The 26,671-nt window shown below is 48.7% G+C and overlaps 1 long non-coding RNA gene across 2 annotated transcripts in view; it reads right to left on the bottom strand.

Annotated features, from left to right (window-relative positions):
• Positions 1-2,777: 2,777 nt before the first annotated feature.
• LOC138844302 (uncharacterized) overlaps positions 2,778-26,671 on the bottom strand; it is a 287,379-nt gene continuing 263,485 nt past the window's right edge. For both annotated transcript variants that reach the window (XR_016215843.1, XR_011379897.2), the window contains 3 exons: positions 5,874-5,977; positions 3,545-3,657; positions 2,778-3,179 (listed from right to left, as the gene is read on the bottom strand). This is a non-coding gene — a long non-coding RNA (uncharacterized LOC138844302). The remainder of the gene's footprint in view (positions 3,180-3,544; positions 3,658-5,873; positions 5,978-26,671) is intronic.

Raw genomic sequence — 26,671 nt, 5'->3', positions numbered from 1 at the left:
ACAGCCCCGCACATCCAGCAGAGGCACGGGGAAGAACTGTCTACGAAGTACAGACTCAGAAAAGGGAAGGGGAACACTCAGCTTCCATTCGCAAAGCTGCACTTTCTAAAGATGAGGCAGGAAGAATGGGGTTGATTGCAGCCACATCATGAAACCCAAGTGGCCAGGCACCGAGCACGCTGCTCTGACAGCCAGCGCCTAAGACACGGTACCGCCCCCCAACCCCGTGTTAGGGCCGGAGATGGGAGAGCCTCCTCCTCATTGCTGAAGCTGTCTTCATGTTCACCAGAATATTTTGGCTAAAGCAGGAAAGGAAAGGAAAGCCCCTCCCCGTCCAGGATCTGCATCTGTGCCTCGCCACTTCAGCGCTTTTCTGCCAGTGAGGGTTCGGTGCAGTGAGGAAGCCTCTGCCGTAGTTTTCATTTGTTATGTCTATTAAAAATAAACATGCTGAGAAGCTGCCTTTTAGTCTCTTTATCAAGCCCTAAATGACGTGTAGCCCTTGTCAAGTCATCGTTGACGAAAGCAACCGGCACGATTTGTAAAGCTTCCGGAACGAACTCCTGTAAAGGCAGACATCCCCTCCATTGATCAAAAGGCGCTTCAGCCCAGGGCTGGGCGGGAAGTCTGTCCCTGGACTCCGCTAAGGCAGATAGGAGGCAGGACGCTGTCCCCTGCCCCCGACCTACGCCCTTCTCGCAGGACACCCGGCAGGCTCCCCGGCTTGGAAAACCATGCAGCGCCCCCTTTATGGGCCAACATGGATGGGGCCCGTCCCATGCTGAGTCATTCCAGCAATACTTTGCTCGCTCTGGAAACTCGGGGCATGTAGCGAGAGCAAAGCCACACTCCACGGTGAAGTAGCTATGAATTCTAATGAGCTACTCTGTGCTAATCAGTGACTTTGCTAACTGGGAGCCTTTGTTAGAAAGCGCACCCGGCCTTGGCGTGAATGCAAAACGCCAGCATTTCCTCTCCCAAATACATGTCCTCGCATCTTGTCTCACCAAACCAGAAAAGGAAGAATGGTGCTCTTCTCAGCCTGCTAGAGCTAACCGATTTTTTATTTTCGTGTTTATTTTCTTTAAGTGCCTAGCGTTACCGTTTGCCTTGTAAAAACTAGAAAGTGCAAGAGACCCATGTCTCCTAAATCCTACCTGTGACCTACCTGGCAGGAGACGAAGCTCTGCAGGTAAACACAGCAACAGACAGGATGCCCCCCTCTCCGCCCCACCCCTTCCCACACCACAGCGAGATTCGGTAATTTGCAAACTGAGCAGTCACCATTATTTTCCAAGGAGCAAGCAGGGTCTGCGCTCCCCGCGAGGGGAACGTGACCCAATCATTTGTCTCGGCCACGCACGAATTCTAGAGCACTTGAGACCGCGTAGCCCTACAGCTGATTGCTAACACAGGAATGGTTGTAAAGAAAAATCTTTTTAATCTGGAAAGGCGGGGAGGGGGAGACAAAGGGCAGGGAAGAAAAGACGCATCGTGCTCTCTGCAAATCGGAGCTGGCTGTGAATCTGTACGGCAGCCTGGATGTCTGAGTGGCAAGTCTCGCCTCCCTGCTCCGTCTGGGGCTGTCCGTCACCACGTCAGCCCTTTCGGAGTGATGAGGGCGCCCTGCCTGGAGCCCACTGCACACAGACCCCAAAATCTCCAGACCGATCAAGATAAATCCCATGGGGCTTTTGTTTCTCCACTCAAAGTGCGCCCATCATTTATTCGACGAATTAAAGTATCAATTTCTGTTTAAACATTAACAGGGTGATGCCAAATATTAGTCAGTTCCTAATAATTTTGAGGGATTAAAAAGATAATAAAAGTAATAGTCCATTACATTACCTACTTCAGCAAGATTGTAATGAACGTAATAAATTCTGGATCAGGGTTATAACAACTTCCATCTATTTAAAATGAATTTGTAGGGTTACTTTCATTAACTATGTATATGGGGAAAATGATCTGACATATTACTTTAAAAGAGCTGTAAAACCGATTAGGAGAAAATATGCTCTCCAGACGTGGATGCCGGCCACGGGGGACGACCGTGTCCGTGGGGAGAGGGAAGCCAGCCGCCGAGCCAGCCCCGTCTCCTCCTCTGCACCTGGGCCGGGGGAACCACAGCTGCATCAGCGCTGGGGCCCGAGGTGAGGGATTCTGCTTCTTTCCTTTCTCCCTTTTCTTCCTCCCTCCTCAGGTATATTCCTACTGACGAACCAGAGCTGGATCTGGGACAAGGAAATAGACCCCAGGCCTGCGGCCCAGCCTGGCCTCTGGCCCCCCGGGGGGAAGCTGCCACATTACAGGGGCCCATGCCCTCATTGCGAGAAAAGACAAGGGAGCGAGCACTTGACTGCACCACAGAAATTACTGCTGTACCTCGAATGCCCGCTTCATTTATCAATTTCATAGCAGAAAAACCCATATGACTGCCTTGTTCAGTCGCACGCTAAATCTAGTCACAGAGAGCTCCCCACCGCCACTCAAGTGTGCTATGCACGGACCTGGATAGAGTAACTTGAAATCCCACTAATGATTTATACTTAATTGAACCTCTAAGTGATTAAAGTGGCAGTAATGAATGAATCACACCCTCCCCATTCCCTGGGAGCCCTGGGCCCAGCCTCTCCGGGCAGAGGCGGCCCATACCTTGGGAAGTCGGCAAGAACGGGCCGGCCGGCTATAGCCATGCTCCCGGCTCCTCCGAGCTGCCCATCTGGGTCCTGGCTAAATTGCTCTCGCTTGCAGTAAATGACTCCATAAGCACCGAATCAGACCATTGATCCTTTTTATTAGATTACCCAATTGTAAGGTTAATGCATTTGCATTTGGCAAACGAAGTCGAAGTCGGTCAGCCCCAAACCCCACCCGGGATCAGTGTTTAAATGGCCCCACATGGGGAGCAGCTCTGTCAACATATTGATTTGTTGCTAGCAGGAACCAGATGCGAATGCCCTTCCTTCTCCCCAACTCCCCCCACCCCCAACACTGCATCGAGAAGGAAGGTGCCCAGAGCAGGGCCTCTCGGGAGGCCAAGGCTGCTGCCCACCCCACCCCCACGCCTACAGCTCCTGTTTCGGGAAGAAGAGGAAGGGATCTGCGAGGTTTTCAGTCACCGCAATCAGGGACAAGGGTGGACAGTTCACCTTGGACCGGGAACCTTGCTGCTTTCTCTAAATGAAGGAGAACCAGGACTTAAATCAATGACAAGGACACAGGCTTCAGAAACCAAAGATTCTTCTTCTCTGACAGTCACAGGCAGACTGAGGCAGTCACACACACCAAGGCTTCTCTACTCAACAGGAAAATATCCTTGGCTTTCTAAATACATCAGCCAAATGTTGCTCAAGTGGCCCTCCTGCATTGGGATTTTTTTTAGCAAGTTAATTCATGCATTGGAAAAGCACACTTGTGGATGGAATACGAGTTCTGTATTGGAGCATACGGCCAATGTTTAGGAGAGGAGGAGGTTAGAAGTCACCCAAAGGAGACCATGTCCTTTTATAGGTGGGGAAACCGAGGCCCAGAAAGAACCTACCAGAGGCCCCCGGAAGCTTTTACGGGGGCTCGTGGAAAAGCTGCCTTCCAGATCAGTCTGATGTTTAGTCGTCGGATAAGAAGGCAGCGCTCCCAGCAGAGGTGGCTTGGAGGCTGTGACAGTAAAGAAACAGTCTTTTTATACAAATGTTCTACGACACGAGCCATATTTCATATTCAGCTGCATAAACTAGGTCTTTGTCTAAATTGTTCCGGGGAGTAAGATTCACTGTAAGTACTGCTTACGGGATGGATTTGTTCAGCGCCTGGCCTCCGAGGACAGGGAAGCTGCTTTCATCATTTCAAGTCAGCTCGCTTTTCCGGCTGTTCACGTTCAAAGGTGGCCAGCAGGCTGGGGAGCAGCCTGGCCGCCGCCACTGGGACTCGAGGACTGAAGCCCCAGCTCAGTGGCACAGGGGCCGTGTCTGTTCTCTGAATCTCGGCTTCCTCCCTAGTGATCTTTGCTTCCTTGCCAGATGGGTTGGAGACTAAATGGGATCATCTGTGTGTGAAAACAACCAGTATGGACCAGCTCCTTATCCACAAATTCCCTCCCTCCTGGTGTCATTGGAAAAGGTGACCCCGAGCCTTCCAGGCAATAACTGACTGGTAACAAACAGCCTAGGGACAGCCCACACCAGGAAAGGGGGCCCCTTCCCTACCCAGCCCTCTCTCCCTTTGCAAGGGAGATGCTAAGCCCCTGCCCGGCGTCTCTGCCTCCTCTGCTGGAGGCAGAGCCTGTGTGGAGCTCCACCCAGACCCAGCCTCTGTATCTGCAGGCCTAAGAGCAAAGAGAACAGGGCCAAGATAATTCCCATAACAGCCAACAACCTTACTCACTAACATTTTCGAGCACTTGGTCTTTTAAGTGCTTTGAGCGTGTGTGCAGCCTCCTCAGATCCTCCCAATAACATGACAAGGCTCAAATGGTTAGATCCACTTTACAGAAGCAAAAGCTGAGGTTTGCACAGGACAAGGACTGCCAAAGGACACAGCTGGGAAGGGACAGAGCTGGGGTTGAAGTCCAAGCCCATCAGACGCTAGGACTCAGGGCCTCCCACCTGGGATTCATATGCCAGAGCCCAGAGCCCAGCAGAGCCCCTGGTTTCTCCTGTCCCCTTTCAGCCTGCTGGTCCATTGAGTCAATAGCCACAGGACAGGCAAAGGACAGGAGGGCATCTGTCGCGAGGGAAAGCAGAGAGAATCACTGCATGGGCATCAATTGACCTCTGTATGTCATTGAGAAAGTGCTGAGTGGAGGCTGTGGCACAGCCCTGGGAGCCCACAGGAAGGGTACGTATCTGATTGGGGTGCCATGCGGGCAGATTCCAGCTGGAGATAGTAGCGGCTCGGCTGTCTGGGGGAAAGAGGGCAGAGAGGCCCCTCTGGCATGGGCTGTTTGTCCAGCAAAGATTGCAGTATTGGAGCTTGACACCAACAAGCTTCAGGCCTGAGCAGGCTGACAGTCAGCCAGAGGCGAGCAGGGGACAGGGAGCCAGGTCACCTGTGTGTTCCTGGCCACAGACTCACTCCTTGTTTCCATGTGGGCCTGTGTGTGTCTGCCGAGGTGTGTGTACACCTGTGCACAAGCACACAGCTGTGTCCACGGGAGATGTGTACGTAGTGCCTCTATATGGTTGTGTCTGTCTGGGAGGATGAGGGTGTGTGGGTGTGTGAATGAGTGACCAAGGCTGGGCATGTTTATGTCCATGTGACTACATGCGCATCCATGGACATAAGGCTTTGTGCCTCCAGGAGGGGTTTTATGCGCCCTGCTCAACCGAGGTGAAGGGTAAAGGGTAGCGTCCTTCCATCAGTAGGAATAGGACCATTCAGAGAATCTCGTGCTGCGGGACTCTGTGGGACCGAGGAGGGAGGGTCTGCTCAGCCTTGCAGAGTCAGGGAGGGCTGACTGGAGGGGAGATCTTTCCCCGATGGGAATTTGTGACGCCCTCGTTACCAGCCAGTCATATTTGATCTGTTGTCCCCAGAAACCGGCTAAACATCCTGATGAGCCATGGCAGTTCCCCAGCCTTCCTGAAATAGGAACACAGGCTCCCCGCCCAGCCATGCGCTCACTTGAGGAGCTGGGAGCAGCCAGAACTGCATGACTGCCTCCAGCTTCTGGACTTGGGGCTCCACAGTGCCTTCTGGAAGGTATTCAATTGCCTGGACTCACCTGACTTTTAATGTACAACACAGAACGACAGACCCCGCCTGGAGCTCGGCTCTGAGTCTCCGGCCCAGATACTGGGTGTCTGAACCCCACTTCTAGCACCACTCCTCATGGCTGGGTGATTTCTCAGCAACTTGTGCCTCAGTTTCCTCACCTGCTCCCTATGTCAGTCACGCTTGTGGACACTGAAGTCCTGACCTTGCATAGCTGTGCAACCTCAAGCAAACCACCAGGCCCTCCAAGGTTCAGCTTGCTTGTCTGTAAAACAGGGACAATCACAGCAAAGGAGATCAGGTGGAGGAAAGCACTTTAAAGTTTAAAAACATACCGCATTTGGGAGAAGCTCAGCAGGATTCCCAGAGGAGCTAGGCGTCTGGGTGTCACCTTCACGGGGCAAAGAGATCCAGGGCTCCAGGACCCCAAGACAAGGAGGGCCCAGAGATGGAGTCTACCGGGCAGAAGGCGCTGGGCCGCGGCTCCCTGGAGCTGTACGGCAATGATTCAGGAAAAGGCTGACAAGGATATTAGCAGTGTGGGTTTTTTTTTTTTTTTTAAATCCTGAGTCCAGAGAAAATGCACGGTCAGGAATAAAGGCGCCCAAGAGAGCAAGGAGAAAGAAATCATCAGAATTAGCCAGCAGGCGGGCAGCAGAAGCAGGGCAATGCATGCACACAGGACTGAAGCCTCTCCAGGACCCCAGGCTAGGGAGGCATCTTGGGATGGGTGAGCCGGGACAGGCCTGGACAGGTGTGGCGGGGGATATGGGCCACCGGGACCCAGCCAGCATGTGGAATGGAAGACAAGGAAGAAGCCATCGCCAGGTGAGTCCGGCACACGTAGGGGCTGCCAAGCGTCCCCTTGGGCCCCTTCCCCCACAGGGCATCCAAAAGGGGGTCATCAAAGGGCTTGAGTTGCTGCTTTCTGTTGTTCATGGAGCTCTGAAAATGTGCCGGGGAGATGGGAGAGAGCCAAGAGGCTGCAGGGGCCTCCGCAGGCAGGAGGCCTCACATGCACCCCACTCCCTCCAAGGCTGAAATGAGACAAGGATGACAGGGACCACGGCTTGGGAAATTCCCCGGCTGTGTCCCTCGCAGTTAGATGGGGGATGTGGAGGTGCTGTGGGCCGTGGTCCCAGGGCCTGCTGTAAGAGCAGGAAGGAATGGATTTTGATTAGCTGGAGCAGAGAAAGCCATTTACATGGGCAATGGAACTGACGTTCCTAACCGAAACCTGCTTTCCACAAATCATTGAGACTATCAGATGGCTTACAAAAAGGCCTGGCTGTGTGTGTGTGTGTGTGCACGCGTATATGCATGCGTGTGTGTGTGTGTGCATGTGTGCATATGTTTGTGTGTGTGTATTGGGGAAGGGCAGAATTAATGCATCAGCCCCTGATCCTTCTGCAGATTCCTGATTAATGGAATATAAATTAATGACAAACACGCGGAGTGTCCTGGGAGCCCACCTCCTCAACAGCCCCTGACTCTAGGGCCTCAGGCCAAGCACTCCCCTGCGCTGCTCTTCTACTACCGGAAGGTAGACAGGGATCACGTTGTGCCCGGGTCGCCCTTGCCATGCCCCGCAACCCAGGTTTTCTATTAGGAAAGGCAGTCACATGTGGAAGCTTCCCACAGTGTCTGCATCACCAGCATAGTTCTACAGAAGGAACTTGTGTATGTGTTAGATGCATGTGTTTACTAAAGGTGATGTTTATTATAGCACAATTCAGGGAGTCCTGTTTTGACCTTTTTTTCCTCAATATTTTAGCACACCAAGAGACTTGAGAAGCGAAATCATCAGGGCTTCTCTTACCCTCTGACCTCTGACCCTCAATCTCTGCTCCCATCATGTAGGTTCCTTTCACCCTCAAAACCAGGTAAGCCGGGTTCTTGGGATTCAGGCCTCAGCAGGGAAAGAGGCTGTTTCCCCCTGGCATTGCTGATTGTCCAAACCTCTCTGTGAAAATCTCTACATTCCACTTCCTGACGCAGAGCAGTCCCGCCCGGAACTGCACTGTCTCGGGGCCAGCAACTGAGCAAACCCTTTTTTGCATGGATGCTGTGCCCAGGAATGCCAGATGGAGGCAGGGGTCCCCTGGCCCTCTTACCTCCCCAGCCCGCTTTCCGGGGGTCACCTGGGTGAACATCAAACCCAAATCACAACCCCCCAAATTTAATTTATTTCTACCTAAACAAGTTCTTTTATCATAAAGCAATAAATTTGTCTTGGTGCTAGCAATTTGTTGCGGGTGACATAACATTGCAAATTGATTAATCGCTACTGTACGCGGCAAAATGAGAAAAGCAAGGAATTATTATGAATAGCGTCCGTCTTTTACGGGAGGGATTCATTATTCAAAAGTGCTCGCTGGTGCTTACATGTGCCCTCGGTGCAGATTACATCCATTTGCACACTTCCCACATCACGCGTACACAAATCAACAAACGTGCATTTATTAAGACATAGAATGAAAGCTATTTAAAAGTGAAAAATGGCCTCTTGCATTCCGTTTCTTCAAGGAAGGCAAATCTGGGTGGGAAGCCGGCCTACAGTTGTCCCAGGAGTGTCCCTGGGTTCTGTACATGCTGGCCCATGTCAGCACTATGAAATGTCCCTGCTCTGCCACTGACAGGCCCCTGTCCCCCACCCTGATCAGAAATATTCCACCATTGGCTCTGGAGCCCTCACTCAGGCCCAGGAGATAAAACCATCAGCTGTTGCTGCCTGCTGGGGAAATTCAGCCAATGAGCGTGCTCAACTCCCTAGTAAAAGGCCTCCATGCCATCCTCCAGGAAGGGGAAAGAAACAAACATTATTGGACCATGTACTTGTTCAAATAAGGCAAGTCCCTGTACCTCCCTGATCCTGGCAAAGGCCAACCACACACAAAGCACGCAGTAAGTGCCCCACACACGTCAGCTAATACTGCTATGATAATGTCATGTAACTGTTTTCAAGGTCAATATTTTCTTTAAAGCTTTATTTTATTTATTTGAAAGGCAGAATGAAAGAAAGGGAGAGAGAGAGAGACAAAGAGATCTCCCATGCTTTGGTTCATTCCCCAAATGGCCATGAGAGTTGAGGCTGGACCAGGCCAAAGCCAGGAGCTAGGCACTCCATCCTGGTCTCCCACGTGGGAGGCAGGGACCCGAGTACTTGGGCCATCCTCTGCTTCCCTCCCAGGTGCATCAGCAGGGAGCTGGATAGGAACCAGAGCAGCCAGGGCTGGGATGCCAGCATTGCAGGCTGTGGCTTAACCCACTGCACCTCAGGGTCCCTATTCTCACCACCACTTTCAGTAAGACTGTGAGATTTACCAGATCACACAGTGAAGAAGCGGGAACTGAGCAGAGCTGAGCTCTGATTGAGGCTCTGACTGCAATACTTCATGCTGTCTTTCACTGAAGGATCCCCCAACCCCTGCTTAGCAGTCAAAGCAGGGCGTATCTGCCCCCTCTGCTCTAATGGAAAAGCTCACACACTCCAGCCCCCCATTCTGCACCACCCAGTGTCACACAGGACATTAGAGGTTTCCTGGTGCACCCCCAACTGTTTCCATGTCGGTAAAGTCCCATCTGTCCGGAACTCTGGTCCCTTCCTTCACTTGCTCCATCATCAAGAACCCTCCCCAAAGGAGAGAAGAGACGGTAGACAGGCAACGTGCAGCTCCACTATTGATTATTCCTGCTGCACTCACACTTTGCTCAAAATAGACTGAGATCTCCACTTTCATATTCTAATTAGATTTCCAAACGACTTACATGAAACGAGAAAGCCTGATCTCCCCTTTGCATAGAGGGCCATTAAGCACTCTCTGGCCAGCTGGCTGAAGTCACCTCCTAGTCCCTGCTATCACCCATCACGTGACGGTAGTCACTCATCTTCCTCTGAGAGAACTTCAGGGAACTAGCAGCCAGAAGCCAGGATGGAAGGCGTGGCTTGAGCAGAGTCCACGCTTGTGAATCCTCCTAGGACGTTTCTCAAAGAGCGTTCTTCAAACTGTGTACTGAGATCATCCTGGCGTTTTTGTTTGTTTGTTTGTTTGTTTGTTTGTTTGACCGGCAGAGTGGACAGTGAGAGAGAGAGACAGAGAGAAAGGTCTTCCTTTTGCCGTTGGTTCACCCCCCAAAAAATGGCCGCTGCAGCCAGTGCACTGCACCAATCCAAAGCCAGGAGCCAGGTGCTTCCTCCTGGTCTCCCACACAGGTGCAGGGCCCACACCAGGGTACTTGGGCCATCCTCCACTGCCTTCCCGGGCCACAGCAGAGAGCTGGACTGGAAGAGGGGCAACCGGGACAGAATCCAGTGCCCCAACCAGGACTAGAAGCAAGAGTACCAGCGCTGCAGGCGGAGGATTAGCCTAGTGAGCCACAGCCCACCCTGGCATTTGTAAGAAATGCAAATTCTTGACCTCCCAAAACCTGCCACGGAATTAGCTGGGGGAGGGTCCTGGACGTCTGAACGCTTGGAAAACTCCCTGTGTGATACTTTTGCACACTACAATTTGTGAACTTTGTTCCCAATACTTCTCAAACTCCCTACCCATTTGTTGGTGCCACCAGATGGAATCGTTGTTCCTGAAAACTCTGGCTGACTCAACGCCTCACTTACTGAATGGGAGACACAACCCAAGAAGGTGTTTGCCATATTAAGGCCCAGCTGACTCCCTTTGTGTCAGCTGCTCCCACTCTGACATCCCAGGCTCCCGGCAGGGCAAGCTCAGCCAGGGGTCACTTGTTGGAAGCTCCATGAAACTGTTCATCCTGGGATCAAGAGAAGACCAGACCCCCGGCCAGAGTAGAAGTGACCTGGGCATCTCTGTGCAGTCCTGGGCTCCGCTGGCAATACTCAGAGCCCCCAAATTGTCAAGTGCCTCTGTCCCTGACTGTTGCTATCACAACCTGCCCTTAAATGCAGTGGTTCTTAAACATTAGCAGGCATCAGGATCACCTGGGAGGCTTACTAAGCCACAGATCACTGGGCAGCCCCTCCTGGGGCCTCTGACTCTGGATCCTTGGCAGAGGCTAAGAATTTACATGTGTAACAAGTTTCCAGATGATGCAACTCCTCCAGGGACCAGATTTGAAGACTCTGAACTCTCAGCTCCACGTTATATCCCCAGGTCTGTAAGAGGAGCTCAGGTTGTGTTTGCAGAATGAATGGATGAGTAAATTAGGCCGATGGCCTTGTTGAGTCCTCTAACGGCGATTCCTCACCCACTCCGCTTTGGCTGTGAGTACTTGGCATCTGCCGGACTTTCGTGAGAACGTCCAGCATCTGTATCCTGGCACAAGGACAGGGCTTGTGGCTCCCCACACCCACAGAAACAGTTCCAGGCCGCCCAGGAGGTCAGAAAGCTACACAGGGAGGGAGGCGGCCCACTCTGGCCTCAGTGAGGGTCACGGTGACTCTGCCTGCCCTGAAACACTGGCCGATCACTTCCCAGCCGGGGCACCTTGGGCTCGGCTGTCAAACTCCAGCAGCTTCGTTTCCTCGTGTGTGAAATCGGGCGTGGATAATTTTGTGCAGAGTGACTGTGAGGCTGTGCGTGAAAAGGACCCAGCAGTGTCTGGCACATTTGGGGGGCTTGGTTGATGTCTGTCGCCTCGTTCATTCACCGCAGCTCTCAGGCCCTGTGAAATGAGTCCCAGAGATGTTTCAGGAGTAATGAATTCCCTCATTTCAGCTAAACCACCCGTGGTCCTGATTTTGTAGAGACGTACGATGGAACATGATAAATCATTGTTTTAAGCAGAAGCTTCGTTCAAATATCCATTTCCCTGCCAAGTTAATTTTGTTTCAACGTATTTTCTAGGAGTATGGATAGCACATAAACAGGAGAATATTATGTTTTGGGTAAGTGGTCTGAATAAATGGGAAGCTGATGTCAGGTTTGAGGGGTTATTCTGGACAAGAACCCCCACACCCCAGTCATCTGGAGGGTGACGTTGTTCAGAGGATTAGTTCTGGTCACCTCGTGTCTGTCCACAGGGCACGGCCACACCTCACTTCTCATCAAACATCTGAGTGCTCCTGGTCAGAGACGTGTATCCTGGGGACCCCCCCCCACCAAAAGCAGCCTCGTGTCCAATCTGTAGGCATGCCTGAGGCCAAGGTTCCCAACACATTCTGTCAGTTCCCCCTTAAGGCCCAGTTCCTACAAACAAGAACATTCTCTGACATATCACAGCACAAAGACTGAGATCAGGAAATCAATTGCAGATGCAATACTAATATCTGGTTCATGGTCTATATTTGAATCTTGCCAGTTCTCCCCAGAATGCAATTCATAGGCATTTATGTTCTTAGTTCAGAGTCCAATTCAGAACTGCACTTTGCATTTACCTGTAATGTCTTGTCATTTCTTCAGTCCAGAACTGTTTCCTAGTCTCTCCTCACCCTTCACAACCCTGAGATTTTGAGTTCAAGCCAGTTTCTCTGATGACGCCTCGTGATTAGATGCTGGTTACCTACTCCTGGTGACATACCACAGAAGTGAGGGTGGGTCCTTCTCAGTGTGGTTTATCCTGTTATTAGTGGTGTTGACTTCAGTCACCTGGTCAAGCAGATCACCTTGGGTTTCTCCATTGGAAAATATCATTTTTCCTCGGTAATCCTGGATGATGTCAATATCCTTGCACTCACTTTCTTTAGTCTCTGTTGATGAATCTTGCCTGAATCAATCACCACTCTCAGGGTTGCAAAATGGTGATTTTTCCAAATCCCTCATGCCCTCTACCTTTCCCAGGTGGCATTATACTATAAAGTGTTCCCTTCTCCCCATCTACTTATGCATTCACTTGTATATTAAAAACAGTTGGAGTCAGAGATTCTTCTTCTACTCAATGTGCTATAATCCAATATTATCATTATTTAATGGAGTCACATGATATCATTGGATCCTCATGAAAACCGGGTCACTATTTTCAGACAGATCCAAACTCCTCCTCAGAGGTCTGCAGCTGTGTCAGTTAATCAGGAGGCCTCAGCTTTCTGATGCCCAGCCCCAGGCTCTGGGTTACATTTCTTTCTCCACAGCTCAGTCAGTACAACGTCCTTGCTGGGGAGACCAAAGCCCTCACGTGGAGTCACTAAACCCTGACATCCCCCCAATCTCCATGGCACTGCAGGGTGGAGCCCGATTTCCCCAGCATGCTCCCACCTTTCCATGCAGCTCAGGCTAGAGGAATGGACTAGTTGACTAATCTGTAAAATGGGTCTGTTTCTTGAGCTGCCTATTGACGTGGAACCCCCCAGGAGCTTTTGAGACAGGCCATTTTTTAAATCAGTAAGTCTGGGTGCATGAGTTCTAGCACTGCTGAGTTCATCATTCACCAAGTATTTGCTGAAAACCTACTTTGTTCCAGAACCTGGCTGTCTCTGACAGAGGAATTGGACCTTGTTTAGGACATCAGAGTGAAGTAAACAGGTTGAAAAACTCAATAGTTTACCACGCACTTTGTTGAAGACCATTTCTCAGAGTACAGAGGAGGAAGATGGAGCGCAGAGAGGTTAGCTAACTTACCCAGGGTCACACAGGGCAATCCAGATGCCAGTTCAGGTCTGCTGACTCCCCAGTCCAACACTGGGGCATCTCTTCTGCCACAGTGGTTCCCTAAGGGTCTCTGATGATGTTGGGCTAGAGACTTGTCCATCTGTTCAATTGAGCTCACTTTGTCTCCACTGTGACACTGTGGGGTCCTTCTAAGTGTAGGCAGGGAGTGATTGCTTTCTCATTGGCCCAAACATGCTCTAAATCAGCTTGCTTTTTTTTTTTTTTTTTTTTTTTTTGACAGGCAGAGTGGACAGTGAGAGAGAGACACAGAGAAAAAGGTCTTCCTTTTGCCATTGGTTCACCCTCCAATGGCCACCGCGGCCAGCGCACTGCGGCCGGTGCACCGCGCTGATCCAATGGCAGGAGCCAGGTACTTATCCTGGTCTCCCATGCAGGTGCAGGGCCCAAGGACTTGGGCCATCCTCCACTGCACTCCATGGCCACGGCAGAGAGCTGGCCTGGAAGAGGGGCAACCGGGACAGAATCCGGCGCCCCGATCTAAATCAGCTTTTAAAATTTATTTTTCTTAATCTATTTTGATTTTTAAAGGCAGAGAGAGAGAGAGAGAGAGAGAGAGAATCTTCCATCCATTGGTTCACTCCTGAAATGCCTGCAGCAGCCAGGGCTGGGTTAAACCAAAGACAGGATCCAGCGACTCCATCAGGGCCTCTCGCACGGGTGGCAGTGACTCAAGTATTTGAGCCGTCATCTGCTGCCTCTCCAAGTGTGAATAGCAGGAAGCTGGAAGTGGAAGGCCAGGACTGAAACCCAGGCATCCAAAGCAAGATCTTCAACAGCTGTGCAAACATTTGCCCCTCTAAATCAGTTTTTCAGGTAGAAAAATTGAACAAGTCTGATTGGCTGTATGCCCACCACTGCACATCAGAGTTCTATAACTGTACACCACACCGTGAGCTAAGCATAGAGGGATGCTGAGAGTCACCCAGGTGTGTCCAAGGCCAAGCCCACATTCTTAATCACAGCAATGGGCTCCCTCCTTGGAGCTGTCCAACTGGCTGGCTGGCTGAGAGGCTGCCGGCGAAGCCTCAGCTTTAGCACAGCCAGGCAAATCCTAAGCGAGAGAAAGGATGCCTGCACCTGCTTCTGCTGCTCAAGGCATCAGGAAAGATAAGGCGGGGGCAGCTCAGGCTCCTGCCACACTGACACCCCCAGCCTCCAGGTCTCCTCTGGCTGGCCTTGGCCTTCCTGGCCTGATACCTGATCCCCATGGAAGCTGACACCTCAGCAGGAGAGGGATCAGGGCAGACACAGCTGCCGCCACCAGAGCCACAGCATGGCTTTAGGGAGAGATTTTGAGGACACTTTCCGCCAGCTCCCTCTTCCAGCTCCCTGTCCAGGGAGATGTGTGTATAAATTCTTATATAACAATCAGGGCTCAAAAAGTTTCAAGCTAAATGACATCGTCGAGTTTACATAGTTGGGAAACTGGGCTCAAAATCCAAGTCACATGTCTTCAGAGCTTATACACTTGACCTCTTTGGGAAACCACCTCCCCATATAATCAGGCATACAAATTTGTTTGACAGCTGTGTGGAAAGGCATGCATGTCTGTGCTGGTGTGTGAGTGAAGGTGTCTGTGCATGTGAGTGTATCTGCAGGATGGCATACAACACAGTATCTGACGGTTCTCAAGCTCTCTGGGAGCTTGAAAATGTTCTGGTGCCTGAGCCCAGCTTCTGATTCAATTGGCCTGGGGAATGGCCTGGGAATTAAAGCTTTTAAGAGCTGCCTAGGTCATCCTCATGGGCAATCCAGGTTGAGAACCCCTTGTCCCCGGTGTCTGCTATGTAACAAGATACTTTGTCTCTGATAGTCAGTCAGCAATCACTGCTCACGTCACCCTGGCACAGGGCTAGGGCTAGTGGGAATAGTCACATAAGATATGGGGCATTTCCCACTTCTCAGATTTAAACGCCTGCCCCCTTTATACCTAGGCCCTACCACAGATTTCTGAGTTGTTTCGGGAATTTGCATGCAAAATAAAAGCTTCCTACATAATTGAAATGATGACCAATTGACCATGAAATGGAAGTGTCCGTGACCAATGAGGTGTTGGGGGAGGCTGTTGGACTCAGAAATGGGGAGCCCCAGGGCTAGTTCCCGGGCTCCAGGACAGAAACCATCTCAACTCCTTCTTGTTGTGCACAACCAGCCCCCCAGCATTGCCTTGGCCCCTCTCCCTAGCGAGAAGCAGCTTTGTGTAGTTCCAGAGGGCGACTGCTGCAATCTTTTCAGTCTCTGGGGAGAATCCTCGAGGGAAGAGAAATCGGGGGTGAGAGTTCACGTGAGGTTATTCTCCTCCTCAGGCAGTGACGTAGCAAGCTAAGGAGCTACTGATCCACATGGGGCTGTGGGATTCCCAGAGGGAGGGAGCAGGAAGCAATGCTGGAAAGGTAGACGCAGCCCCAACTACACATAAGAAGTTGTAACTTTGGGGACGCAGCAGATGGCCACCAGTGACACTGGCCGGGAAGTCACTTACATAGCTTGGGTTTTAAAGGTCAGTCTGTGAAGAGGAGTTCAGGGATGCAAATGGAGGCAGGGAGTCTAACCAGTCAGCTTCAACAAAGCCCAGCCAAGACAGCACGTTGGCCCGGACAGCGGCTGTGAGAGGGGAAAGGAGGGCGGCGGATCCTGAATGTGGCTAAGTGGGACACAGAAGGGGGATAGGAACAGATGCTGGGTCTGGCCCTGTGAGAATGTTCCATTAGTCCCTCCTGTTGAAGGGGAAACTGAGTATCAAAGTGGCTGTATGTCTTGCTTATTAACAGTAGAGTTAGGAGTGATATGTATTTCCCCCTGTATTTCTAACATTTATGAATAGATAAGAAAATATTAAGATGAAGGAGAGGACAAAACTTTGCTCTGGTCAGACCACATTCAGGATGTTACATTTAATTCTAGAGCCTATACTTTAAGGAGTATAAAGTCTCTGATTGGCTAGTGGAATGGAGACATAGAAGAGTGATAGAATGGTACAGGGGGTGAATTTGCTATTTAAGATCAAATTTGGGGGGCTGTACACCTGGAAAAGAGCAGGTGATGCTGTATGCAAATATCCTGGTCCACACAGAGCCCTGGGAATGAGTAGGATCAAACTCTGCCTGTGTCAACCATGGTCATAGAGGGCAAGTTATAGACTTGGGTTTTATCTTGAAAGCCACTGACAGTTACCAATCAGTTACATGTTTTTATTTTTATTTTTTTAAAAGATTTTATTTTTTTATTTGAGAGGTAGAGTTACAGACAGTGAGAAGCAGAGACAGAGAGAGAGGTCTTCCTTCCGTTGGTTCACTCCCCAGATGGCCACAACGGCCAGAGCTATGCCGATCTGAAGCCAGGAGCCAGGAGCTTCTTCCTGGTCTCCCATGTGGGTGCAGGGGCCCAAGAACTTCGGCCATCTTCTACTGTTCTCCCAGGCCATAGCAGAGAGCTGGGTTGGAAGAGGAGCAGCCGGTTCTTGAGCCAGTGCCCATATGGGATGCCGGCGCCGCAGGTGGAGGATTAATCTACTGCGCTATGGTGCCGGCCCCACATGTTTTTATTTTTAAAAGATCATTCTGGGGGCCAGCGCTGTGGCATAGCAGGTAAAGCCACCACCTGTAGTGCCGGCATCAGTTTGAGTCCCAGCTGCTCCACTTCCAATCCAGCTCTCTACTATGGCCTGGGAAAGCAGTGGAAGATGGCCCAAGTCCTTGTGCCCTTGCACCCACTTAGGAGACCGGGAAGAACCTCCTGGCTCCTGGCTTTGGATTGGCCTAGAGGGGAGTGAACCAGAGAATGGAAGACTTTTCTCTCTCTCTGCCTTTGACTCTGCCTTTCTGTAATTCTGTCGTTCAAATAAATAAATAAATAAATAAATCTTTAAAAAAAAAGATCATTCTGGAAGCGGGTCTAAGAATATCTTTAATAAATTGTGTGTTTTCTTCATATATATCCTAGTTCATATCTTGCTAAGTTCTATCTTCATTGCTATTAGAATAAAATATTTTACCCTTTATCATTCCTAACCAGTTGTTGGAATTTTCAGTAGAATTTTGTCTATTTATTCTATATCCAGCCACATTAATGAACTTTTTTTTAAAATATTTATTTATTTATTTGAAAGGCAGAGTTACAAACAGGCAGAGACAGAGAGAGGTCTTCCATCTGCTGGTTCACTCCCCAGATGGCCGCAACAGCTGGAGCTGCGCCAATCCAAAGCAAGGAGCCAGGAGCTTCTTCCGGGTCTCCCACATGGATGCAGGGGCCCAAGGTCTTGAGTCATCTTGTACTGCTTTCCCAGGCCATAGCAGAAAGCTGGATCGGAAGTGGAGCAGCCGGGACTAGAACTGGCGTCCATATGGGATGCCAGCACTGCAGGCAGCAGCTTTATCCACTACGCCACAGCGCCAGCCCCTACTGAACTCTTTATCACTCCCAATAGATAGGCTAGTTAATTTTCAGAATTTCTGTTATCTTAAGATGACAAACTCATCTTCTGCCAATAGTGTCAACTTTCTCTTTCAACAGTTACACTCTAACTTTTTTCTTATTGCATTTGTTAGACTTCTAGAGCAGAGATCTTCAACTCAGACATTCAGTAAAGTCTGGAGACACTTTTGGCTATCACAAATGGGGAGGGGCCGGTGCTGTGGGTTAGTGGGTAAAGCGGCTGCCTGCACTGCAGGCATCTCATATGGGCGCCAGTTCAAGTCCCGACTGCTCCACTTCTGATCTGGCTCTCTGCTATGGCCTAGGAAAGTAGTAGAAGATGGCCCAAGTCCTTGGGCCCCTGCACCCACATGGGAGACCCAGAAGAAGCTCCTGGCTCCTGGCTTTGGATTGGCACAGCTCCAGCCGTTATGGCCAAGTGGGGAGTGAACCAGTGGATGGAAGACCTCTCTCTCTTTGCCTCTCCTCTCTGTGTGTAACTCTGACTTTCAAATAAATAAATAAATCTTTTTTGAAAAATGGGGAAATGTTAGTAGTCTGTAGCAGTTAGAATGGAATATTAGCTCAGTCGTGATTTCAATGCAAATGCCTTTTGTGTTTCACCATTATATATAGATTTGGATTAAGCTTAAGGCAGACATTTTGTTGAGTAAAGAGTCTTTAAACCCACATTAACTTTAAAAATTTAATCAGAAACAGTCTTGTCAAATGCTTTTATAGTCTTTGTCAAGATGATAATAGTGTTCTACTCTTAGATTTTGATAATTGATTTCTTGGCTCAACTTACTTTAGAAAATCACTGACCATTGTCAAATAAGCACATCCCTTCTGCATCTGCCCTACAGCACTCTAGAAGGAACTGCCTATGTGAGAAGCAGCCCGATTACAAATCAATGCCAGTCATTTGGAGCCTCTCTGCCATGTGGCTTCCAATGGAGAATCACAGATCAGCTGAGCTATAATGACTAAATAACACTGCCATGGGCCTGTTGTTCCCCTCGGCTGCTCTGAAAGATGATCACCAACCTCTCTGAGGGGGTCAGGACCCTCAGTCCGTAAAGTGAATTTTTCCTGTACCCCAGAGACAGACAATAGTAGGCAGCTATGTCCTCCAAATCTGGGTAAAATTCACCCAGGCATTTTCATACATCAGAAAAACAGACAGGCAGAAACTTAATTTGTTAACATAGTTTTCCTAATATTAAATTGTCCTCACACTCTTCAAATAAATTCTGTATTCATGGTTGATTCTTCTTTTTTTTTTTTTTAAGATTTATTTTATTTGAAAGACAGAGTTACAGTGAAAGGTATTAACAGAGAGGTCTTCCATCCAGCTGGTTCACTCCTCAAATGGCCACAATGGACAGAGCTGCGCTGATATGAAGCCAGGAGCCAGGAGCTTCTTCCGGGTGTCCCACATGGGTGCAGGGGCCCAAGGACTTGGGCCATCTTCTACTGATATCCCAGGCCATAGCAGAGAGCTGGATCAGAAGAAGAGCAGCCAGGACTAGAACCGGCGCCCATATGGGATGCCAGCCCTTCAGGCCAGGGCTTTAACCCGTTGTGCCACAGCACCAGCCCCAGTTGTTTATTCTTCTAAGATTGGGCTTAGTATCACTTTTTTTTTTTTTTTTTTTTTTGGTAACTACATTCAGAAGTAAGACTGGTCTCAAATTTTCTGTCTTTATATTGTTTTAGTATTAAATTATAATTTTGCCTTCCTCCTTTGCTTGGAAGTTTATCATAAGTTACAACATTTAGATTAAATTTTAAAAGATGTACCCTGGCTTGATTCTTGGTTTGTCATTAAAGACTATCTCTGTGGAATTAAAGTGCTCTTTTTCTCTTCTAATGTTTCCTAGCCATATTTTGATCTTATTAGTTATTCAACAGATTTCATTGACATCTATGGAACTTTCTTGGCTGTGTTGTCAATTTTACTGTTTTTCTATTTTTTTTAAAGATTCATTTATTTATTTGAGAGGCAGAGGCAGAGAGAGAGAGAGATCTTCCATCCGCTGGTTCACTCTCCAGATGAATGCAGTGGCTGGAGCTGTGCCAATCTAAAGCCAGGAGCTTCTTCTATGTCTCCCACTTGGGTGCAGGGGCCCAAGGACTTGGGCCATCTTCTACTGCTTCCCCAGGCCATAGCAGAGAGCTGGATCAGAAGTGGAGGAGCTGAGACTCAAACCGGTGCCCATCTGGGATGCCAGCATGGCAGGCAGTGGCCCAAGAGTTCTACTTTGAAGTGTGCATTACAAAGGATTCTCTAACAGGATACCGGGGTGGAAATTACACTCATTTGTTTTTATTTTGTCCTTTGTAACCTCTGTTTCGTATGTATTTTATGTTTTGTATTAGTATTATAGAACATTAGTGTTATTAATAATATGCACAAGTTGGGAGTATAGATTTGAAAAGATTTTAAACAGTAAAAAAGATAGGGATGATCAATCTACAAAGCACCAAGTTCAGTATTTCCGTACAGTGGCATGTCTACACAATATATTGAAACTGTATGCTCCAAATGCTTTACATATTGGAGCTCATATACAAAAGCATTTAGAGATAATTGCATTGTCAATGATCATAGTTTTCTAAAGAGATGGAAAGGTTTTGTTTATCAGAATTCTAAGGAAGGGTAGAGAAAGAATTTGGATTCACAGGGGCTGCTAGTCTTGAAAGAATCCGCTAAAAGGAGGGGACGAGACTACTACCCACGGTCATGCCTGTTTATCATGTCAAGGCTTCCTGGGTCCTTGGAAAGTTAGTCAGAATGTCCCCAGTTTGTTCTCACAGTCATGTCTCAAGATTGTGAAATTCTTCCTAAAATCTGCCAACCTGCCTCTTCCTGCTTCTCTTGACTTCCTTTTCTGAGCAGGTGTGATCCTGGCACAGATTCCATGAAAGTCCACGTCAGCCAAGTATTTGTGGATTTAGTAACTCATTAGGTGGTTTTGGTGCATCCCGTGGAGGAGTCTCACGGCTCTACACGTTCCTCCACTTGCTTTCCAGAAGCCCACGGGGAGCATTTTTGTTGACTCTGCTTCTATGAGAGGAGTGAATTTTTTTTTTTTTTAATTTACCCCCAATCCCTTCCTAACCCACTATCATGTTTTTATTGAAATAATCTAGCGGCCTCCGCCTGCAACACCAGCATCCCATTTGGGCACCAGTTCAAGTCCCAGCTGCTACACTTATAATCTTGCCCTCTGCTGTGGCCTGGGAAAGCAGTAGAAGATGGTCCAAGTCCTTGGGCCCCTGCACCCACGTGGGAGACCAGGAAGAAGCTCATGGCCCCTGGCTTCGGATCACCCCAGCTCTGACCATTGCGGCCATTTGGGGAGTGAACCAGTGGATGGAAGACCTCTCTCTCTGCCTCTACCTCACTCTGTAACTCTGCCTCTCAAATAAATAAATAAATCTTAAAAAAAAAAATCAAACAATGAAATAATCTAGAATTTTTAAACCAGATTTTTTAGCTATCTTTTTGCTTTTTGTTTTTGTTTTGTTTTTTATTTATTTGACAGACAGAGTGAGACAGTGAGAGAGAGAGAGACAGAGAGAAAGGTCTTCCTTCCGTTGGTTCACCCCACAAATGGCCGCCACAGCCGGGGCTACGAAGATCCGAAGCTAGGAGCCAGGTGCTTCCTCCTGGTCTCCCACGCGGGTGCAGGCACCCAAGCACTTGGGCCATCCTCCACTACTTTCCCGAGCCACAGTAGAGAGCTGGCCTGGAAGAGGAGAAACCGGGACTAGAACCCAGTGCCCATATGGGATGCCAGCACTGCAGGCAGAGGATTAACCACGTGAGCCACATGCCAGCCCCTAAACCAGATTTTTAATGCTTAATTTCATGTTTGTTTATATTATGTTCATCTTTTCCAAGAATTGTTTTCAGATAAAATATAACCATATTTATTATTAAAATAATAGACTCACTTCTACATTTAACTGATTTTAATGTTCACTACTCACACTTTTATCTTGAAGTACCCATTTCTGTGCCCTCAGCTTTGTCTCATTCATTTATAGTATACTTTTTTTAAGATTTATTTTTATTTGAAAGCTAGAGTTAAAGAGAGGCAGATGCATAGAGAAAGAGAGTTCTTCCATCCGCTGGTTTGCTCCCCAGATGGCTGCGATGGTCAGAGCTGTGCCGATCTGAAGCCAGGAGCCAGGAGCTTCCTCCAGGTCTCCCACATGGATGCAGGGGCCCAAGGACTTGGGCCATCTTCTACTGCTTTCCCAGGCCATAGCAGAGAGCTAGATCAGAAGTTGAGCAGCCAGGACTCAAACTTGAGCCCATATGGGATGCAGGAGCTGCAGGTGACAGTTTAACCTGCTACACCACAGTGCTGGCTCCCATATGTAGTATACTTTTAAGAATCTCATTTGATTTGCTCTTAGTATTTAAGATGGGCTCATATGTGGTACATTTTGCAAATACATCTTTCTATTGTCTTCAGAATTGAACAATTTGACTAGGAATCATGTGGTTTGAGTCATAATCTTCTGTTTTCAAGGAGAATTCCCTGTCTTACAGCTTTCAGAATTGTGGCAGTCTGAACGCAATCTGATCTTTATCCTTTAGGCTGTTTTCTTCCTGGACACCTGTAGGTTTGATTCATTTATTAATCTATGTTTTTTCTTTTTTCTTTTTTTGACAGGCAGAGTGGACAGTGAGAGAGAGAGAGACAGAGAGAAAGGCTTCCTTTTGCCGTTGGTTCACCCTCCAATGGCCACCACGGCCGGCGTGCTGCAGCCGGCGCATCACACTGATCCGATGGCAGGAGCCAGGTGCTTCTCCTGGTCTCCCATGCAGGTGCAGGGCCCAAGGACTTGGGCCATCCTCCACTGCACTCCCTGGCCACAGCAGAGAGCTGGCCTGGAAGAGGGGCAACCGGGACAGAATCCAGCGCCCTGACCGGGACTAGAACCCGGTGTGCCGGCGCCGCAAGGCAGAGGATTAGTCTATTGAGCCACGGCGCCGGCCTCTATGTTTTTTTTCTTTAGACAGGCAGAGTTAGACAGTGAGAGCGAGAGAGGCAGAGAGAGAGAGTTATAGACAGTGAGAGAAAGACAGAGAGAAAGGTCTTCCTTCTGTTGGTTCACTCCCCTAATGGCCGCCATGGCTGATGCTGCGCCGATCCGAAGCCAGGAGCCGGGTGCTTCCTCCCGGTCTCCCATGCAGGTGCAGGGACCCAAGCACTTGGGCCATCCTCCACTGCCCTCCAGGGCCACAGCAGAGAGCTGGACTGGAAGAGGAGCAACCAGGACTAGTACCCAGCGCCCCAACCGGAACTAGAACCCGGGGTGCTGGCGCCACAGGTGGAGGATTAGCCATGGTGAGCCACGGTGCCAGCCTATTAATCTATGTTTTTGAAGAAATATTTGTCAAGCTCCTACAGTGTGCAAAGCACTGATCTAGATACAACAATGAATAGAAAGTTCTGCCCTCATGGAGCTGACATGCTAGTGGGGGAGACAGATGATAAGCAAAATGGATAAATAAATTACATAGCATTTCTGATGACAGCACATGCTAGAAAGGAGGCTAAAGTCGAGAAAGGGCATCAGGAGTTGGACGCATGACAATTTTAATAGGGTCCTTGGGGAGCACTTTTTTTTAAGATTTACATATTTATTTGAGAGGCAGAGTTACAGACAGAGGGAAAGATAGAGTTTCCACCCTCTGGTTCACACCCCAAATGGCCACAACGTCTGGAGCTGAGCCGATCCAAAGCCAGAAGCCAGGAGGTTCTTCCAGGTCTCCCACATGAGTGTAGGGGCTCAAGTACTTAGGTTGTCTTCCACTGCTTTTCCAGGCTATAGCAGAGAGCTGGGTCAGAAGTGGAGCAGCCAGGACTCAAACTGGCACCCATATGGGATCCTAATGCTGCAGGCGGAGGCTTAACTTACTACACCACTGCACTGGCCCCTGGGAAACCTTTTAGCAAAATGTGTTTGAATAAAAACTTGATGTGAATGGTGAGTGTTTGACCTACTGGTTAGGCCAAACGCACATCCATACTACTGGGCTGGGGTTCAAATCCCAGTTCTGCTCCCAATTCCAGCTTCTTGCTAATGCACACCCTGCAAGGTAGTTGGTGATGGGTCCCTGCCACCCACATAGGAAACCTGGATTGAGTTCCTGGCTCTTGGGTTTGGCTAGGACTGTAGCTCAGCCCTAACCACTACAGGGATTAGGGGAGTGACCCAACAGATGGAAACTCTCTCTCCCTCTCTCTTTCTCTGCCTCTTAAAGAAAATTTTTTAAAAATAAGAAACATGAAGCACAGAAGAGCATTCTAAGCAGAGAACACATGTGCAGGGATCCTGACCTGAAAGCTTGCCTGCGGTGTTCAAGGGATCATAACCAGGGAGGCCACTGTGGCTGGAGCAGGAATGAGCAAGAGGCAGAGAAGTGGAGAAGCTGTTGAGATCAGAGCTGTAATGGAGGGGCCAGATTGTGTCAAGTCCACTCCCAAAATGGAGTTCCACAGAAATACGCATTGGCTATAGCTACTGTGCAAGAGGAAGGTATGGTCAGCAACACTTCCCAAGGTAAATTGTCTATGGAATCCCATCATAGCAGACATGGAAGCACCGTTCACCCATGGACTCAACACCTGTTTATTGAGGACCTACTTACTCCATGGCAGGCTCTAATCTAGACTCTGAGGACACAGCAGAGAGCAAAACATTGCCCCTGCCCCCATGGAACTCATATCTGTGTGAATGACAAACAGCAAACCCGCAGACTTGAGATGAATGCCATGGAGAAAGGAAAGCCAGATACAACAGTTGGAGAACACCAGCTTTGCTGAGCACTGGTGTCCTTGCATAAAATTTTTCTAGCTTCTTACAGACCTTTCCATGAAATACTTGTTTTTTTAAGCTTAACAACACGTGGTTCACCTTCAACCATTACTTTTTGTTAAATTTTGTATTTATTTAAAATTTTTGGAAGAATTTTAAGTATTTCACATATACAAAAGAATATACAGAATGGTCTGTTTCATAGGGATAGCAATAATCTGTATGATTAAGCACCATTCTCTGTTCTCTGCGTATTTAATCTTTTTGCATTTTTTCCTCCTCCAATATTTTAGAGTTTTTCAGATTTATCCAAGATTTCTGATGCCAAGTCCAGTGTTTTCCTTGCCTGTTGTTAGTTCAATGCACAATTACAATCATTTAAAAAAACATGTCTTTTGTAACAGTATCAATTTTTTATATTAGGTCTTTAATTGTAAAGATAATAGCTGATATTTTGGAAGCATTCCTCATCCCAAATACTCTGTGAAGAGATTTACATCCTCAATTCCGTTTAGTGCTCAAACGACTCCTGGAGCTGGCACTACTGTCATCACCACTGAACAGACAGTGACCTGGAGGCCTGCGGAGGTGAAGAGATTATTGACCCTATTTTCTGCCTTGCCAGTTCTGCTATGCGCTGCCTCTAATGTTGATTTTAATTTTATTTCTTTATAGTTCACCTTTTTTATTTTCATTTCTTTTTTATTTCTAACTCCTCTCAATTTTCTCCCTTCATATCATATTAGTACATCATCAGCTCGTTTTTCATTTCTTGCATCATACACTGCATACTCACATTTCTCTGAGTTTTGTTAAAAGGGCAAGTCAGAAAAAAAATTAAAAATAAATAAATAAATAAGGCAAGTCAGATGTGTTCTAGAGTATTCTTTGGCTTCCTATAATCAATCTTCTTCACTATGAGTATCAGTTCTCTGCTTTAAGATGCAAACTTTCTCAGAGCCCCACGTGCTTTTTTCCCTATTTACTTATTCTTGATCAAAAAAAAGGAAGGAAAGAAGGAAGGAGAAAGAAAGAGAGAGGAAGGAAGAGAGAGGAAGGAAGCGGGGGGGGGGGGGGCGGGGAGGGAGGAGCAACCATCTTCAGACAATGGACTTACCTGGTAAACAAACTAAGACTTTCTTTGTTCCTCTTCACTGTCTCTGGTTGCTATCTGAATCTTTAAGCCCAGAACGTGTGCCACAGAGCTGGCGCATAGGACATCTTGTAACTGTCTCCAACTTTTCAGTCTCATGGTGCCCCTGAGTCTCATGGTTCGTGGGGAATCCGGCTGTGTCACAAACCAGCCAGCTGCCCATGTGAGTGTGAGAAGGCCCCATATTCCAGAAGAATCCTTAGGAACAGTGACTTCAAACTGCAGCCTGTGAATGCCCATCTCTGTGCCAGAGTCAACCCTTTCACAACGCCAGCACCACATCCCTGGATGACCACCAGCTGCCTTAGGCACTTCCATCCCGTGGCGTGACTGGGCGGTTGGCTGCCCCAGTGGAAGAGCACTGCCAGGACCAAGTGAGGGAACAGAGAACCCGGGCCTCCTCCGAAGGAGCAGAAGAGGCTTTCTTCTCTCTGGAGCAAGCCCCACGTGGAGGTGTAGACACAGAGCGAACACGGAGATGGAGGTCGCCTCCTGCCTTTTCCCCTGTGGCCCTGACTGTCGCCTCCAGACTTCATCTGCTCCCTAGATGACACTGGGTAGTGTCTGGAGACATTTTTGCTTGTCACTACGAGTGGGGAATGCCACTGGCGTCTGATAAGTAGAGCTCAGAGATGCAGCCAAACACTCTACAGTGCACAGGAGAGATGCCCAGGGAAACAGTATTACCTGGCCCCAGTTGCCAGTAGTGACCAGAGCAGAAAGGCATGGCTTTGAAAGCCACTAGGTCTGTTCTTCTCCCCGTATGTCTTTGAACAAGACCAAAGTCCCTCGGTACCCAAATGACAAAGATCCTCAGAAGGGCACTTGTCATTCCCTTCTGTGAATAGAGCTCGCTCTGCGTCTCTCATCCCCCAATTTCTTCATCTCATCATTCCATATTTTGAAGGCAGTCCCAGAGCTGCCCTCGAGTAAGACAAGAAATTGTGAATCTCAGAACAGAGATGGA

The sequence above is a fragment of the Oryctolagus cuniculus genome, chromosome 11, assembly GCF_051225735.1.
Source record: "Oryctolagus cuniculus isolate XC-2025 breed Fujian yellow rabbit chromosome 11, ASM5122573v1, whole genome shotgun sequence".
NCBI classification, from domain to species: Eukaryota; Metazoa; Chordata; class Mammalia; order Lagomorpha; family Leporidae; genus Oryctolagus; species Oryctolagus cuniculus.
The sequence above is the reverse complement of the archived record's forward strand: the minus strand, read 5'-3'. Positions and strand labels throughout refer to the sequence as shown.